The sequence below is a fragment of the Siphateles boraxobius genome, unplaced genomic scaffold (assembly GCF_051911475.1).
Source record: "Siphateles boraxobius isolate OS27281-9 unplaced genomic scaffold, OSU_SipBor_1 46, whole genome shotgun sequence".
NCBI lineage: Eukaryota > Metazoa > Chordata > Actinopteri > Cypriniformes > Leuciscidae > Siphateles > Siphateles boraxobius.
The window spans coordinates 10,152,237-10,168,213 of record NW_027509097.1 but is presented as its reverse complement, the minus strand read 5'-3'; positions in this window follow the sequence as shown (position 1 = coordinate 10,168,213).

Below are 15,977 nucleotides of genomic sequence, written 5' to 3'. Positions count from 1 at the left end.
TAAAGTAAAAAAGCAGTGTTGGAGCTGGAAGCCATGCAAAGCTGGAAGCAACAGAACAGGCACGCTCACAGGGTGGTTTAAACACATAAAACACAAAAGTATTTGAACAAAAACTAAGGGCCAAATGGACAGGAGTGGGATACACATACCAAATAATTCAGACCTTGTCATCTCTCCAGGAGCCAAACCTTTAAGGATGACATGCAGACAGCAGCAGTATATCACCCACAATTCATAGATGCAGAAAACGCCGCGCCAGCAAAACGGCGATTGAACATACAGTATATGGGTACAACATACGCCCAAACAAATTCCAGCTTCACAAAAGGATTACAATTAGCTGACAATACAAACCATTAGAATTACTATTAGCGTCAACAACAACGACCAAGCATGGAAAACGCCAATACATACCCCTCGTGTAAAGCGACGAGACTCCGGAAATGCGATCAGCTGAGTATGACGTGACATCCATTTACCTTACGCCTTTATATACGCCCCCCTGGCCCTGACCAGAACTCCATAAGGCATGTCTTAAACAGGTAGAAGTAAACTATATTAATGGCAATAGACAATAAAAGGTCCCATATGAGGAATACTTTAAACTGTGTTGCTATGTGCCATGAATTAGCAATTAAGTAGGCAACACTGTCTATAGTGAACTCGAGCATCTCGCTTATGATAAATCCATCCAACATATCAGCACACAACTATTTGAGGCTGTTCACACTGGACATATCAAATTAAACTTTATAAACTAGAACATTTGTCTTTCTGAACGAGTGCAAGATGAAGTAATAGGCTAATTTTGTGGAAACCGAGATACATTTTTCAGGATTCTTTGATGAATAGAAATTTCAAAGGAACAGCATTTATTTGAAATTGATATGTTGTTATTTGTGTTAACTGACACTTTCGATCAATTTTAATGCATCATTGCTGAATAAAAGTATTACTTTCTTAAAAAAAAAAAATTTACTGACCACAACCTTTTGAATGTATACATGCAATCTGTGGTTGGACAACAAGATGCTGGTTTGGTCAATAAGACAGACCTTTTTCTTTCTAAAGAGCAGACTTTCTAAAGAGCAGAATATGCCAAGATTTCTTTGGCCTGAGGTTCTAAATAAAGACATCACTATAACATGAGCACAGCACAGAGGTGTTAAAGACAGGAGTGTCACTTCACAAGCTTAAGAGACAGCTCTAAATTGGAGGCAACAGTCCAAGTGAGCGTGCCAGAAACCACAAATAACTGGATCTGGAGCTATGCAACCCGGAATAATACACTTCTAGTGTGTGGCAGCGTATTGTCAAATACATCTAAGTGATATTTCACATAGTTATCTTGAACAGTGGGGAGAGTCCGACAATGGTTAGAGGGTTAGACTGGTAACCTGAAGGTTGTGGGTTTCGATTCTCAATACAGGCAAGAAATGACCGAGGTGCCCTTGGGCAAGACACATAACCCCCAATCACTCTCCCCGGGTGCCGCAATGAAGAGCTACCCACTGTTCCAGGTGTCTGTCCATGGTTTGCATGTGTGTGTTCCCTACTCACTATTCCTTATGTGTGTGCACAAACTTGGATGGGTTAAATGCAGAGAACAAATTCCAAGTATGGGTAATGTCCTTCATATTTCACTTTCACTTTTCACTGTTCATGAACTTTTAACTGTTCAAGAACAGCCTGGGTGTTCTGGTGCTCAGTGCTCTGTAGCACCGGCCAGATGACAAAAGTTTAAAGAAAAGGTGGCTTGGATGTGAAGGGATCTAGAGTGATTTTCTGAGCCCTTTTGCCAATCTAGATATATACAGTTTTGGAGGGTAGGCAGGGGGGCCCCAATAATCCTCTTAGCAGTCTGAAGCATTCTCTATAGGGACGTCACGCCATTTTGAGCAGCCATTTTGACGGAATAGAAAATGCTATACCGCCGGTGATAATACAGCTCGTCGCGAAATATTTCTATCATGCCCGAGCGATGCTGTGCAATTGGATGCAATCAGATACGTGATCATACAAAAGGAATATCTTTATACCGTATCCCAAAAGAAACAAAACGGAGAAACAAGTGGTTGGCGGCAATAAACAGGCAAAACGCTGATGGCGGTGTTACTGTTTGGCTTTCAACTCAACACAGCTTTGCACTCTTCATTTTGGATCAGGTAAGTTGTCCCCTCGAAGGCTAATGAATGATTTCTCGGAGTTCGGGATCAAATGTTATAAATCCACTGTTGCCATAGAAATCTGCAATGTGTGTGTGCACATTACCATTCAGCATAACATAACAGGGCTCTCAAGAGTCACGCATTGAGCGCGACAGTCACTCATTTCGGTCTTTTGTCACTCACTCCCGCCACACATTATTTCTCACGCTGAAAAACTATTTGTAATATATTTAATATGCCGCAGCGCCCAAAAAATCTGGCCGTGCCGCTCTCACTGTGGAACCAGCAGGAATCAAGCGCGTGTCCTCTGGTGTTGTTCGTCGAGCTACACAATAGGCAATCAGAAAATAGCACTATTGTATCTGGGTAAGATTTAACATAACAACCAATGAAAAAAAATTTACACGGTTCTAATGGTGTATGGGTTGGCTAAATTTTTCTACGTATTTTTTTTGTTGTAGCAGTGAAACCAACATTAGCTAGAAACAGTATTAAAGTAGTAGTAAAGAGTAGAGAAGAGAGCCGTGGAATTGCTCGGTTAGCTTCAGAGTCAGTAACGTTACTGGTAAATGCATTTACCTAACACACTGTAGCCCAATGTCAAAACGTTTTTATGTAATTATATTATTAGTATAATAATATACTAATAATATATATTACCCACGGCAATGGATCTATTATTAGGGGTGGCCCACTCCTAATAATAGATCCATTGCCACTGAGTAGCTGACCGATGTATTCCGTCAAAATGGCTGACACGCGGCTAGGGGTCACGTGACTGGGAGATCCCTATAGTCTTCCGATGTCTGATTTTGTAGCTGAGCCAAACCAAAGAGTTATTGAAGTGAAAAGTTTCTTCTGAAGTCCACAATCATCTCCACTGTTTTAAGTGTGTTTAGCTCCAGGTTGTTATGACTGCACCAGACAACCAGACATACCTCCTGCCTATTTGAAGACTCATCACCATGCCGGTAGTGTCACCTGACGGTTCAGTTGTTCATGTACAGGGAGAAGAGCAGTGGGGAGAGCGGCTGTGAAGTAAGGAATTACAAATACTCACGTTACTGTAATTAAGTAATTTTTTTCAGAAATGTTACTTTTTTGAGTAGTTTAAAAATTGTGTAATTTTACTTTTACTTGAGTACATTTTAAGTGATGTATCGGTACTTTTTCTCTGCTATTTTCCTTCTGTTTGTGGTCGTTAGGCTACTCTTTACATGCTTGTTTTAATTTTATTTTATTTTTATCCATCAACGTGATTGGATCGAGTAATCGGTCTCGTGACTGTCATCAAATCAAATTAAGCATAGAAAAATGTAACCGCCTATTCCTGCTGTTACGTCCGTTTCACACATACTCCGTGTGCAGTGTGTATGCGGTGCGTGTTGCGGTGCGTATGCGGTACAGGAGCAGCACACGCTATATTGCTTTCACATATGCTGCGTTTGCAGTGCAGTGCGTAACTGATCCGCGGCTGTACCACAAACACATAGGCTACTCACTATTTTTATTTCAAATCCAGAAGTTATGCAGCAACTTTTATAAAAATAAAAAAAAGGTGTCAGCATTGCGATTCTCTTTGTATACAAACTTGAATGGACTTATGCACGTTTAAACACAATTTAAACAACATAGGCCTATAATTCCATGCATTACTTCTATATACCGTATATTAAGTTGCTCAAGCAAGTGGTGAAATATTTAACCATGTAGCCTACTTATATTAAAATCGCAAACATTTTAAATTAAAACTTAAAATTGACAAAAACAGCCGACTCTCATGCCTTTTCTTTTGCATTTAAATTTTAGGAGAAGGGACTCAATCTCTTACAAAGGGCCATAAAAGATAAGCTTGCAACATTACGCAGAGCTGAGCGCCTACGGAAACGCTACAAAAAGAAGGAGCGTGCGAGGGCTAATTTCTATAAAGATCCATTCAAATTCGCAAAGAAGTTATTCACCAGTGAGAAGAATGGCACTTTAAAAGCATCTAGGGTTGAGCTAGAGAGATATTTGGAGGAAACACATACAGATGCAAAAAGGCATAAGCCTATGTCTATTCCGTCAGACATCCCACCTGTCAATCCACCAAAATACCAAATGGAGGTCTGTGCACCTAAGTGGAAAGAGATAGAGCAGGTTGTGAGAAAGGCAAGGGCTTCATCATCTCCAGGGCCTAATGGAGTTCCGTACAGAGTGTACAAGAGTGCTTCAGGAGTTCTACGAATTCTGTGGAAATTGATAAAAGTGGCTTGGGAAAAGCAGGTTGTACCTAGAGCATGGCGCAGAGCAGGGGGAGTCTTTATACCCAAAGAAAAAGATGCTACAAGCATCAGTCAGTTTCGCCCTATTTCACTATTAAACGTCGAAGGAAAGATTTTCTTCAGCATTATTGCTCAGAGATTGTCAACCTACCTATTAAAGAATGGCTTCATTGACACTTCAGTTCAAAAAGCGGGCATTCCAGGATTCTCAGGATGCTTAGAACACATCAGTGTTATCTGGCAACGAATTCAATCAGCTAAAAAGGAGAGGAAGGAGCTCCACGTGACATTCCTGGATTTGGCTAATGCATATGGTTCAGTGCCACATGAGCTTCTTTGGGCATCATTTGATTTTTTCAGGGTACCGATGTCGATAACAAATTTAGTGAAAGCCTATTTTGGAGATTTGCAATTTAGTTTCTCAACTCCAGAATTCAGCACTACATGGCAATGCTTAGAGGTTGGAATAATGGCAGGATGCACCATTTCTCCACTGGCTTTTACCATGGCAATGGAAGTAATCATTAGGGCATCAAAATGGGTAGTAGGAGGAGAGCGCTTGGCTTCTGGGAAGCGACTACCACCAATCAGAGCATACATGGATGACATGACAACCATGACTACAACGGTAGCCTGCACTAATCGGTTATTGGGGAAGTTAACAGATAATATTGAATGGGCACGAATGCAATTTAAGCCCTCTAAATCAAGGAGCATCTCCATAATTAAAGGCAAGGTAGTAGATAAAACATTCTTCATTAATGGTGAGGCAATACCAACAGTTTCTCAGAAGCCAGTGAAGAGTCTAGGGAGATGGTACGATGGGGATCTAAAGGACACAGTTTGAGTGGGAGAAGTTAGACGACAAGCAGTGGAAGGGTTGAAGAGCATAAACAGCTGTGCTCTACCAGGCAAACTGAAACTCTGGTGCTTTCAGTTTGGTCTACTGCCAAGGTTGCTGTGGCCACTGACTGTGTATGAGGTTTCTTTGACAACAGTGGATAAGCTGGAAGCGTTAATAAGTTCATACATCAGGAAATGGTTGGGAGTTCCACGCTGCCTCAGCAGAGTGGGACTTTATAGTAAAGGAGTATTGCAGCTGCCAGTCTCTGCTTTAACCGAGGAGTTTAAGTGTGCCAAGGTCAGACTGGAAATGACTTTAGCAGAGTCACGCGACAAATGTGTAAGGGAGACAGCCCCTGTGGTAAAAACTGGTAGAAAGTGGTCAGCAAAGAAATCTGTAGTAGAGGCAAAGGCTGACCTTCAAATTGGGGATATCGTGGGACAGGTACAGCATGGAAGAGGGGGTTTTGGGCTCAGTTTAGCTCCTCCTAAATGGCACAAGGCAGGCCCAGCCCAAAGGAGGAAGCTGGTAGTCAACGAGGTGCGAAAGCAGGAGGAGAGGATGAGATGTATAAAGGCCATTTCCCAGGCCAAGCAGGGAGAGTGGATGAGATGGGAGAGTGTGGAACAACGCAAAATGGGCTGGCAAGACCTTTGGTCAATGGAAGAGAGTAGGATCAGTTTCCTTATTAGGTCAACATATGATGTTCTCCCATCACCGCAGAACCTAAACCTCTGGGTAGGAGAGGATCCATCTTGTCCTTTGTGTTCATCACCTGCCACATTAAGGCACATTTTGACAGGATGTAAGGTGGCTCTTAGCCAGGGTCGGTTTACTTGGCGCCATGACCAAGTATTGCGATGTTTGGCTTTAGCATTGGAAGGCAAGCGTAGTATGACCAATAAATTGCCGCCTGTTCTAGCAAAACATTACACGCAGAAGACAATATTCCTCCGCCCAGGCGAGCAACCACCAAGAAAAGGTGCTAACAACAATTCTCGCCCAGGACAACTGGAAGTTGCTAGGGACTGGAAGATGCTGGTTGATCTTGATCAACGGCTTATTTTTCCACCTGAGATTGCCACCACTAACCTACGACCAGATATTGTTTTGTGGTCTGGATCAGCACGCATTGTTCAACTGATAGAGTTAACAGTGCCATGGGAGGATGCGGTAGATGAGGCATATGAGAGGAAGAAACTGCGGTATGCTCATCTGGCCACTGAAGCAGAACAGCGAGGATGGAGAGTCCAGGTTTATCCAGTGGAAGTGGGTTGTCGTGGTTTTGTGGCACACTCTACAACCCGGTTCCTCAGAGACGTCGGATTCAGTGGCCAAGAGTTGCGTCGTACAGTAAAGAACTTATCTGAAGCAGCAGAAAGGAGCAGCAACTGGCTGTGGTTGAGACGGAAAGATTCTAGCTGGCTGTGTACAGGCCGCCATGCTACGGTTTCGTAGAATTCTTGAAAACTTGAAAGGTCTGTTGGTTTATTTGTATAGGTTGTATAGTATTTACAGTCATTACATTCCTGTGTATATTGCGTGAATGACGGGTGGTTGGGCAGATATTGTGTTTTGCGGTAGGTGGTATGCCATACGGAACCGTTGCCACTGAAACTGCATATTAACGCACCAGTGGGGCTCGACAGCCTTAGTCAAACGGGTTGGCGCGTATGGTTGGGTTGCGGAGAGATTGTGAGATTGTGGTTAGGTCTCAGCAGCAACTGTTGGTTTATTTGTATAGGTTGTATAGTATTTACAGTCATTACGTTCCTGTATATATTGCGTGAATGACGGGTGGTTGGGCAGATATTGTGTTTTGTGGTAGGTGGAATGCCATACGGAACCGTTGCCACTGAAACTGCATATTAACGCACCAGTGGGGCTCGACAGCCTTAGTCAAACGGGTTGGCGCGTATGGTTGGGTTGCGGTGAGATTGTGGTTAGGTCTCAGCAGCAACTGTTGGTTTATTTGTATAGGTTGTATAGTATTCACAGTCATTACGTTCCTGTGTATATTGCGTGGATGACGGGTGGTTGGGCAGATATTGTGTTTTGTGGTAGGTGGTATGCCATACGGAACCGTTGCCACTGAAACTGCATATTAACGCACCAGTGGGGCTCGACAGCCTTAGTCAAACGGGTTGGCGCGTATGGTTGGGATGCGGAGAGATTGTGAGATTGTGGTTAGGTCTCAGCAGCAAGAGGGAAGTAGAGGTCAGTAAGCTGGGCTGAGTTGAGTGGGGGACGGAGGGGGTGACTCTGGGACGCCAGAGTCACTGTCGAGCCCTCTTGAGGTGTCGTGGGCTAGTCGACGAAACACTGAGGACGGAAGGTGCCCACTTGAAGACCCTAGAGATGTTCCCTACTCCGCTCAATCCAGAGGGTTGTTATGGGGGGACCGCACTGTGGTTGCAGCCGTTGTGTGTGCTGACGCGCAATACACTGTATTAACACCAGACAGAAAATTCACGTCACCAGATGGAAAGAATGGATGGAGAAGCATAGGTTAATGTAAAGCTACGTCTTAGTTGGTGATTATCTTGGCGAAAGCCGAGTACAAATCAGCATGAAGTTTTAACATCTCGTGTAATGGAAATCTTAATACAATAAATCTTGCATGTTACAAAGAACTTGTTCCTCAAACCTCCACGAATGAGACGAGTGTCGTTCATTATGTCCTTGTTGCGGTAAATTGTAGTTGTCCTTGCTTAAAACCCCGGTCTTAAAGTAAAAAGATGAAAAGTAGTATTTAATTAAATACATTTATGGTGATATTACTACATTTTATTGAATTAAATGCATTTATGGTGAAATTACTACATTTTCAGGTCAATCTGTGTTCATTTTGACCACGAACCGTGCGTTGTCCCTTTAATTCAGCGTTTGCAGCACAGCAAAAATAGACTCGGTGCGGAAACGATCGCTGCACTGCTGTATACACACCGCAACTGGAACGGATCGACGGACTGCACCCGCGTGCAGTGTGAAAGCTCTAACTTGTTAACATGGGTACGGAAAAAATACGCACCGCATACGCACTGCAAACGGAGTAGGCCCTATGTGTGAAACGGGCGTTAGCCTACTCGTGACTGTTGTGGAAGTGCATTCTTCACGCATCAATTCAATCCAGATATCAGCGTCTTTCTAATATGCTAAGGTACATTTCACATTTCTGCTTAATATGATATTTATATAGGCTGGCCTGTCTACAGGGCTTAACATTTGGTCTGAGGTTTGGGGTATTGCGTGACGAGTTCATAATGCGGTGAATTCCCGCTCCCATTTAGGCTACTTCACAATCACATTATAGAGAGACGCGCGTCACGATCTGTGCACTGCCGCGTCTCGATCGCGCTCTCCATGCCGCCAGATTCAGAATCAGTGCACTCTATGAACCATGGCGTTAACTTGAACTGCATTTCTGTCAGTGTGTGACTACAGCTCGTTAATAAACAACGTTTTTTGATTGATCCATACAACCCGTCTTCATTTGGCAAGTGCACTTGCGCAAAAACATTTTTCATGTTCAGCTTTTGTTTTTTTTGTGTGTGTGGATGCTGCTAATAAAACATCTTCGCCGAGACTACAAAGAGACATGCTTGTGTGTGTGTGTGTGTGTGTGTGTGTGTGTGTGTGTGTGTGTGTGTGTGTGTGTGTGTGTGTGTGTGTGTGTGTGTGTGTGTGTGTGTGTGTGTGTGTGTGTGTGTGTGTGTGTGTGTGTGTGTGTGTGTGTGTTTGTTTCCTTTGTAAAAGTTTCCTGGATATAACTTCCCTATTTAATGCACAATTTTCCTTACAAATTATATTATCAGCATTACAATGTGAGTAAATTTAGCCGTGTAAAATGTAAGGGATGATGCCACCCTTTAAGAACAATGTGCATTTACGTTTAAATTGTATTTAATAGCATGGAATTAAAGTGTGTAATTAGTGTTAGCTCACTATCTTAGCCTTTTTCAGTGCATTACGTGGGGTAATCTGATAATATTAGTGATTCTCATTATCAAAACACTAACATTGGTACCGTTTTGGAGAGAAATTGGGTATTTTTTAATCTCTCTATTTAACCCATCACATGGTGTGTGATGCTGAACTATCATATGAGTTTCTAAAGGTTTTTGAATTCTTTGCACAGTTATGAATATTGATATTTTATGTGCAACAATAGCATGCTCAGGCCCAGTGGCCTTTCGCCTAATTTTAAATGCCCTTAAATAAAAAAGTGTACTGATTTGATACATTTTAAAAAGATGGATGACAGATATTCTTTAATCTTTCTGACAAAGAACAAAATATAATGTGAATTACAGTATTTGCAATTTTTTTTAATTTATAAATTGTAGTACACAGTGTTTATTATAAATGCATGTTCTAGAGCACTATACATTTATTTAATGAAAAGGCAAGACAATCGTTGCCTGGAGTATCTCCTTTATTATGTTAGAGCAACAAGTCTGTAGTCATTAAGTCCCGCTATTTTGGTGTTGTTGTTGTTGTTGTTGTTGTTGTTGTTGTTGTTGTTGTTGTTGTTGTTTTTGTTGTTTTTTGGGGGGGGGGGGGGTTAACATGATGCTGGAGCATTTGAAGCAGGAAAGGGACTTCTGAAGATCTGACACAAACTCTTCACAAACCAGGGGCCGTATTCAAAAAACATTTTATCTTACCACTAAGAGATCTCCTAAATGGCAGTAAAAGTTATTTGTTAAGAGTTTTCTCTTAAAACATATTCACAAAGCTGCTGAGAGCAGCTTTTACTAAGGAATAGAGAGAAGTCTTAAGCTAAGAGTAAGGGCGGTGTTGACCTCGTTGCTATAGATGAATTCAGTGATTGGCTGATGGGGGAGGAGTCTGTCAGTGATATAAATATTGTAGAACGTGGTATCATGTTGCCATATTCAAATTAAGATTTAAAAATAAAAATGTTGCCATATTCAAATAATTAATTCAAATAAAGGTTTTAAAATGTAGGCTAAGTGTCACTAATTAAACTAGCATATGTTCAGCTAATTGCCAGCCTCTTACTTGTCTGAGTTTGGGAGGAGCACGTTCAAAAGGTCTATCTAATCAGCTCTAAAGGGGGTATGCCATGTGTCACAGCTGAGAGCCGACTCAACTAGTTACCTTGACAGTTTTCTATTGCCTCACTGGTGTACAGTGTCTTTGGGCGAATTGCCAACAACAGCCTCTCAGCAGGATTGTTTGTGATTTTGTCTTAGTGACTTAGGAGTCCTCTTGACTACTCCTAACGTTTCACAGATTTAGGAGGTTGGTTTTAGCACTAAAATACCTTGTGAAATACTCTTAGAGCATGCTTATCATTGTTGTATATTAAATAAGTCCTGGTAGGAATGCACATATCCTCACAGAAACTGATGTATAATGTAACAGAATCTGTGAGCTCATCCAGATTTGCATCAGCAAATTTAAAGTCACTTAATCAGTGCACTTTAAAAAAGGCTTGTAATTCCCGCTCTCCTTCGTTGGCTTCGTTCTCTATTACTACATATTTGGAAGATTTAGGTTTCTGCCGGTAGGTATCGAGAAGATCCTAAAGTATCTGCCACCATTTGCATTTAAGTATAAATATAATCTAAAAACTATTTACACCTTGTGCAAAGAAAATACTGCTATTTTCACAGTGTAAATAGCATATATCGCTATTAGTGCAAATAGCCTCTGACAATTTTTAAGCATTCAGATTTAGACATAGACAGAGTATACAAACAAACACTTTTAAATGTTAAAATCTGCTTTTGCATCATAGAGGGTCAGTCATTTCCAGTCTAGCTGATGTCCTGGCAAATCCGATATTATAGCACAGATTCCAGCTTTCGCTAACTGAATTTTTCATATAAATTACTTACAAGGTTTTTGACAAAAGCCAGAAAAAAGAGCATACATTAAAAATGTATGGGATTACCCAAGGATTGAAAATATAAAGAGAATCAAAACAAGACTATGTATAGAATATTATTTATGCAAGTTTCACAGTTCACTGAAGAGGACTGTTATCTACAATTGGGCTGAACATTCGCACTAATTCGCACTAAGTATTGATCCAACTTCTTGTCCGTAATGGTTAAAGGCACACCAAAAAAATACAAAGGAAAGGTGCTATCAAGTTTCAAAATGAAAGTGTTAGATGTACTTTTACCCTGTTTTTACACAATGTTTTTTTTATTAAAGCTTTCCATGATGTCTCATCGCAGTTGCGATTTAGATCTAAATGGTCTTTTTGAACCTTTTCAGTCAGGATTTCACCCATCTCATAGCACTGAAACTGCTCTTCTTCGGGTGGTTAACAACATTCTTTTGTCCATGGATTCAGGTTTAATAAACATCTTGATTTTTCTCGATCTAAACGCTGAATTTGACACAGTCTGCCATGAAATACTCATATCTTGCCTTTCTTATATCAGAATCACTGGTTCCGCCCTTTCCTGGCTCATTTCATGCATCACCGACAGAAAGTACGATGTCACCGGGGTGACAAAGGCAGGCGGAACCTTTTAATCACGGCCGGGTTTCCGAGGGGAGGGATTTCCGGTGTGGGACCCGGAAGACTCCAGTTCCGGAAAACTCCGAGCAGAGACGGAGGATGATTAGTTGATACAAAACAGGTGCGGGAGAGGATGATTGCGATCGCGATTGGGACGCGTTGTCAGTTGGGAAGGATAAAAGGACATTTCATCTTCAATGAAGGAGGAAGGAGAGAGGAATAGCGGCGGGAGATATTCGGGTGAATCTGGAGATGTGGAGAGGAGAACTGTGGCGGATAAGAGATAAGTGCTGTTGATGTTTGGAGTGAGAAATGAGAAATCTGGTGGAGGACGTGATGAGAAGATAAGTGTTGTTGATGTTAGGACTGTGATATGAGAAATCTGTTTGGAGGATGTGATGAGGCTGCATGAAGTGTAATTTTGTCTTTTTGGAGGAAGTTGAATGCCCCACGCTCCATTGGAAAAAGTCCAAGAGATTGAGAGAGGTGCAGTGGACCAGACCCCCTGTCTCCGCCCTAGTTTGTGAGTGACGAGACTTTGCAGTGTTGTTCATTAATGTAAACACGTGTGCAGATTTGTGCGAGTTGCAGTTGAGCACGAGTGGAGGTGTAATGCAGTGACATTGGGGAAGCGGTCCTGGCTGTGGAGACATCGTCCGCGACTCATTGGATGGAGACCGTTGGAAGAAGTCATCTAGTGGTGAAATTCTCCTTTTCTCCTCTTTAATCGTTACGGGGCATTGTGAAGTGTTAGCTTTGCTGTGGAAACCTCATCTTCTCTCTGTCTGAGCCCTGTGAATGGAGCTAGCTTTGCTGTGGAATCCTCATCTTCTCTCTGTCTGAGCCCTGTGAATGGAGCTAGCTTTGCTGTGGAATCCTCATCTTCTCTCTGTCTGAGCCCTGTGAATGGAGCTAGCTTTGCTGTGGAATCCTCATCTTCTCTCTCTGTCTGCCGGAGCCTTGTGAGTAGAACCAGCTTCACTGTGGAATCCTCATCTTCTTTCTGTCTGAGCCCTGTGAATGGAACTAGCTTTGCTGTGGAAACCTCATCTTCTCTCTGTCTGAGCCCTGTGAATGGAACTAGCTTTGCTGTGGAATCCTCATCTTCTCTCTGTCTGAGCCCTGTGAATGGAACTAGCTTTGCTGTGGAATCCTCATCTTCTCTCTGTCTGAGCCCTGTGAATGGAGCTAGCTTTGCTGTGGAATCCTCATCTTCTCTCTCTGTCTGCCGGAGCCTTGTGAGTAGAACCAGCTTCACTGTGGAATCCTCATCTTCCCTCTGTCTGAGCCCTGTGAATGGAACTAGCTTTGCTGTGGAAACCTCATCTTCTCTCTGTCTGAGCCCTGTGAAGAGAAAGACAGTTCTGCTGTGAATCCGAGAGAAACAGTTCTGCGGGTAATTCTTACCTGTCCTCTACCTGTCTGAGCCCCGAGAGGAGAGCCAGTCCTGTGGCTGATTCCGTATTCCTCTCCGTCCACCCGAATCCTGTGAAGAGAGACAGTTCTGCTGTGAATCCGAGAGAAACAGTTCTGCTGATAATTCTTACCTGTCCTCTACCTGTCTGAGCCCCGAGAGGAGAGCCAGTCCTGTGGCTGATTCCGTATTCCTCTCCGTCCACCCGAATCCTGTGAAGAGAGACAGTTCTGCTGTGAATCCGAGAGAAACAGTTCTGCTGATAATTCTTACCTGTCCTCTACCTGTCTGAGCCCCGAGAAGAGAGCCAGTCTTGTGGCTGATTCCGTACTCCTCTCCGTCTAGCCGAATCCTGGGAAGAGAGAGACAGTTCTGCTGTGAATCCGAGAGAAACAGTTTCGCTGATAACTCTTACCGGTTCTCTGCCTGCCTGTGCCCCGAGAAAAGAGCCAACTCTGTGCTGATTCCGTACTCCTCTCCGTCCACCCGAATCCTGTGAAGAGAGACAGTTCTGCTGTGAATCCGAGAGAAGCAGTTCCGCTGATAATTCTTACCTGTTCCTTGCCTGCCAGAGTCCTGAGAAGGACCAGTTATACGGCTGAAACCTCACCTTCCTCCAGTTGGCTTGAGGTTGTTTTTACTTAATTTATTCAATAAAGATTCTGTGTTTTTCTACATTACTTTGCCTCTGTGTCCTCTGTGGTGTTGGCTCCTCGCGGTGGTACGTGAGTCGGGGGCTGGGACGGCCGGTCATCTGGCGTCCACTCCTCCCCCGACCCGGTGACATAAAGTGGCGTAGTCGGCAGGGCTGTTGCCACCGCGAGTTGAAGCGGCCACAGGTTCACTATGGCCGACGAAGAGATGGTGGCTGCAAGACCGCAGGTCATGCCCGTGTTTATGGGAGCCCCTTGGGCCCAGCGTTATGGAGGACCGGGATCAGAACTACATCTCCAGGACTGGAGGACGCAAACTGAATACCTGGCTGGCCTCCAGGGGCTGAGTGATGCACAGAAGACACAGTTTGTTCTGGGCTCCCTGGAGGGAGAAGCAAAGAGGGAAGTTCTTGCTGCACCCAGCACTGCACGAGCCACCGCCAAGGCCATCTTTGACTTTTTGGCGGAACTGTATGGGGATACTACCCCCGTGGCCGCCCTTCGGGCTCAGTTCTTCAACTTTCGACAAGGTCCTAGGCAAGCCTTACGGGCTTATGCGTTGAAGCTACGTGAGCAGTTTGTTCGATTGAAAGGGCGACCCGATCATGGTCTGGGTGATGGAGATTCCTTATTGCGAGATCAGTTCGTTTTGGGGCTCCGAGACGGGCCTATCCGACAGAGTATAAAGCTCCAGCTCCGCCGAGACCCAGCGTTAACTTTTGAAGATCTCCGACAGGAGGCCTTGGCGTTGGAGATGGATCAGGGTGAGGCAACTGACCCACCGGTGTGTATGGCTGTTGGTGGTGCCTCTACTCCAACCGTAGATTGGAAACAGAAGTTGCGTTCAGAACTGTTGGAGGACGTCAAAGGACAGATGGCTGAACTATCTAGGACCCTCCTAGAAGAACTGCGCCGGGGACAGCTCAGTGGCCGGGATCGATCCTATTCCGAGGGGAGCCGAGAGCCCGGACGGCGCCCTGGACGACCGGCTAATCCGAGGTTCCAGTGGGATGGTCAGGGCAGGCCCATTTGTAACAGCTGTGGGGAATCAGGACATTATAGCCGTCAGTGTGGCTCCCGACGCAGTTCCCAAGAGGGTTTTTAGTTGTGCCGGCCACTGCGGGTCAAGTGGCCGGGACCCCCTTAAATGACCCCCTTTCTATGCCTATCCTCCGAGACGACTGGGTTGGACGTTGTCCAACCGTGAAGATTCAGGTTAATGGGGTGGAGATTGAAGGTTTAGTCGATACCGGTTCCCAAGTCACGTTATTCTCCGAGAGCCTGTCCAGGGAACTCTTTAAAAACCGACGACTTCAGGAGGCGGAGTCCTCACAACTTGTGTTGAGAGGAGCAAACGGGCTAGACATTCCCTATACCGGCTATGTGATGGTGGACTTCCATGTTCAAGGGGTCCCCGTACGACAAAAAGGAGTTGTTATCGTTAGAGACCGCTGCTTGGGTTCACATCGAGCATTGATTGGCATGAATGTCATTTCGGAATGCTGGGAAGAGCTGTTCCGAAACCGGCCGGCCCAGGCCCCTTCGGTCCCAGAGCGACAGGAATGGGAGCGTATTCTGGCTGACTGCCGTAGGATTCAGGCGGCTAACCGCGAGGAGGATCGCGAAAGCATTGGGCGAGTAATTTGCCGGTTTGGCCTGACAGTGCCAGCACGAAGCGAGGCAGTGATATGGGCTCGGCTGCCTCCAAGGTCTTATGGCGCGGACGACTGGGTCCTCCTCGAACCACATTGGGATTGCCAATCCATCGGAGTGGCCCGAGGGCTGGCTGTGGTCCATCGGGGCCGGGTCTCGGTGCGGGTACGGAACGTTAACCCTTATCCTGTCGTCCTTCGCCGCCATCAACGCCTGGTCCGAGTCACCGCGGTGCGTTCCCACCAGGTGAGGGAAGAGAGAGACGTTTGCTTCCGTCAAGTGAGCTCTGTGGTAGTGGAAGTGGCTGTTAGATCGGTAGAGCCGAGGAATGACCCCCAGAGAGGTGGAATACCGGATCATGTGGCAGGAGATTCCTTAAAAGGAGAGGGCCTGGAAGAGGAACAACAACTCCAACTCCGAGACTTTCTGGCGAAATGGCAACATGTGTTCTCTACCCACGATGAAGACTATGGTTGTAC